A 2,812-nucleotide genomic window follows, 5' to 3' on the forward strand; every position below is an offset into this window, starting at 1 on the left:
TCATTTTTCTACATGTGAATATTCATTTTTTAGCATGATTTGCTAAAAGAAGCTTTTTTTGTGTATGGTTTTGATTTTTTGTCAAATATCAGATGGATATATATTTTACATACTCATGTTTGGGCCTTTGTTCCACTAATCTACATTTCTATTTTTATTCCAGTATCATATTGAATTTTTAAAAATGTATCATTACTTTAGATCTATGGTGTGTCTTGAGATCTTGATTCGTGATCCCTCCATTATTATTTTTTTCTCAAAATTGTTTGGCTACCCGGAGTTACTTTTGGATTCATATGAATTTTAGGATTTTTTTTTCTATTTATTTGACTAAATTTAGGGGTATTTAGATTGAGATTGCACCGAGTCTTTAAATTACTTTGGATATGATGGCCAGTATCATAATATTAATTCTGTCAATGCATGAACTTATTAGATCTTTTCACTTTCTAGTGCCTTTCTCAACCCCTTTCTTTATGCATTTGAAGTTTACATTGTATATGTCTATTGGTTTTGATGCTATTGTAAATGTGAGTGTATTCATGATCTCTTAGTATATTTGTTCATCGTATATTGAAAGGCTACTGATTTTTGTAAGTTGATTTTGTGTCCTGCCACTTTGCTGTAATTGTTGATTGTCTAGAAGTTTTTTGGTACAACATTTAGAATCTCTTATATGTAAAATATCATCTGCAAATTGAGATAATTTGATTTCTCTTCCTATTTGTTTCTCTTTCTTTAATTTCCTTCGCTTGCCATACTGTTCTGCCTAGTGAGAAACATGATATCTTTAATTTTGGTGAATCTGAATTGTTCCATTTAACACTTTTGTATTTTTGCAAAGGGCTCTTCAATTTTGTGCAGCTCTTGCCTCATTTCTCCTTTGTGGTATGTCCATATGCATCGTGTCCCTTTGTTGTTCATTTGTTTTCATTTCATTTTTGAGACATATGCCTGACAGTTACTCAGCCTGTCTCACAGCAAGTGTTTTTGTTTCCTCAAAACTGTGATTGCCAGAGAAATAATTCAGTGGTTAAGAGTTTGTGTTCCTCTTCCAGAGGACAGAAGTTCATTCCATTCCTGGTACCTACATGATAAATCACAACTATAACTTCAAGTCCAGGAGACTTACATGGTGTGCAGACAGACATAGAGGCAGCCACTCACACATACATATAAAAGAAAAGATAAATAAAAAGAAAAAATGGAAAAAAGGCTGTGGCTTCCTAAGCATATGAACTTTGATTAGCTCTGGGTCCTTATTATCTCTGTCTCTAAAGAAATGATCCAAAGTTTCAGACTGATTTTTTTTCAAGATTTGGGTTCTGAATAATCTTCAAATGATATCAAGTGGAGATATGATATTTGATAATAATATATCATTAAAGGAATCCTACTTATTAAAGTTAATACTTCTCTCTCTCTCTCTCTCTCTCTCTCTCTCTCTCTCTCTCTCTCTCTCTCTTTCTGGATTTACACACATCCACATATGTGCTATGTTGACTGGCTTGCAAATGTTAATAAGATTGCATTTGCCGATGCTCTTATGGGTCTTGCATTTGTGTAGTTTTAACATATGTTGTATAGGTACATGGAGGCAGTTGATTATTTGTTAGAGTTCCACGATAATAAGTAGCATTGATGGGAATACTGTGGTATACTTTTTAATTCTATATTAGAGAGGCACATTTGCACTTCATGTAGAAAGGAACCTGAATGTGAACATTCTAAGAGGCCAGCCAGCCTGTTACACTGCTAACAGTTTGTTTGCTCTACATTAACTTTTAACCTAGATGTAGCACAGATGGGATGCAGAGGGGATGCAAAATTTATCAGTCTTGGGTATATGTGAATCACCCACTATACAGAGAGAGGAACATAGCAGAAAAAGCATTAATACCGTAAATGTCAGAGACAAGGCTGCCCACCTGACCAGAGAGACAAGAGTAACCTTTGGATTGATTTTTTTGCCTTGGTTCTGATTATTTGTCAAGTACACTAGCTGGAGATGTGCCAGAGAAGGAAGGTTTAAGGACAATGATTTACTAGGTTCCCAGAATGCTGAATAACTGAATAAAGTACAGTTTAAAGATTCATTTTTTTTTTTTTTTGGTATCTGTTCATTAGTTTCTGTGGTAGCAGACAACATGGATCACCTTTTTCCAGTACAACAGCAACTGCAAAGGGTATGGGATTGCTCTTAGACCCGAGAGAAAAGAACAAGGACAAAGAGCGAGGCAATTGTGGGAACCCATACAGGAGTTCCCAAGTGGCCATCACCAAAGCACTTCTCAAATAAACTTAGTTGGCTCATAATTTAAATCTGAGAGTAAAGTCTAAGACCTACCCAGTATTGATCACCTGTGTACACATTGATCAGGGAAAGGTGAGGCCCCTTGATAACTGCATAAAACTGTGCACATTTAGGGAGTGATATTTCTCCAAAGGAAAATCAGTGGTAGCAGCTGGTTGAATGGTACTTTGAAAGCAAAGCATATAAGAACATGAAAAAAGATGAAGACATAACTAGAAATAATAGGAGAAATACATAAGTATAATAACATAGATATCAAGTGGATGCTCACAGTCAGCTATTGGATGGAACACAGGGCCCCCAATGAAGGAGCTAGAGAAAGTACCCAAGGAGCTGAAGGGGTCTGCAACCCTATAGGTGGAACAAAAATATGAACTAATCAGCACCCACAGAGCTCGTGTCTCTAGCTGCATATGTAGCAGAAGATGGCCTAGTCAGCAATCATTGGGAAGAGAGGCCCCTTGGTTTTGCAAACTTTTTTTTTATTATTATTATTTT

The sequence above is a fragment of the Mus pahari genome, chromosome 18, assembly GCF_900095145.1.
Source record: "Mus pahari chromosome 18, PAHARI_EIJ_v1.1, whole genome shotgun sequence".
NCBI lineage: Eukaryota > Metazoa > Chordata > Mammalia > Rodentia > Muridae > Mus > Mus pahari.